The sequence below is a fragment of the Carlito syrichta genome, unplaced genomic scaffold (assembly GCF_000164805.1).
Source record: "Carlito syrichta isolate Samal-C Ts95f unplaced genomic scaffold, Tarsius_syrichta-2.0.1 Scaffold303292, whole genome shotgun sequence".
NCBI lineage: Eukaryota > Metazoa > Chordata > Mammalia > Primates > Tarsiidae > Carlito > Carlito syrichta.
The window spans coordinates 443,183-443,717 of record NW_007247388.1 but is presented as its reverse complement, the minus strand read 5'-3'; positions in this window follow the sequence as shown (position 1 = coordinate 443,717).

Below are 535 nucleotides of genomic sequence, written 5' to 3'. Positions count from 1 at the left end.
GGGGGGTGGACGGGAAAAAGGAGTAGCAGGGATTTGCTCAGTTTGCCCTTTTTCTTAAGAAGTCCGAGGAGAGGGGGCAGAGGGAGCGGGATGGAGAGGGAGTCGGGCCGGCTCGCCTTCCCTCCCCCCCCCGCGCGGCCGCCCGCGTGGCCTCCCGCGACGCGCCCTGGGACAGTCCGAGGACACTGAGAGCAGAGGAGGGCGACCCCCGAAGGATCCCCACCCCGCCCCAGAAAAGCGTGGGACCTCAGCAGCCGGAGCGCGGGAGAGGCGGGCGGGCTCCGAGCGCTGATCTCCTGGCCCCCGCGACCCCAGGCGCTCGGGCGCGGCCCAGCGGGGCGGCGCGTCCCCGCGGGTCACAGAGCCGCTCCGCGTCCCCCGGCGTCGTCGGACAGGAGGACCCGGCCCGCGGCTCAAAGCCCGGGGCCCGGCCTCGTCTCCGAGGGGAGCCCGGGAGGGAAGAAGCGCCTGGCCGGACGCCTTCTCCCGAGCGGGGAAGTCGGGTCCGAGGCGTTCTCCGGCGCGGGCGGCCGCG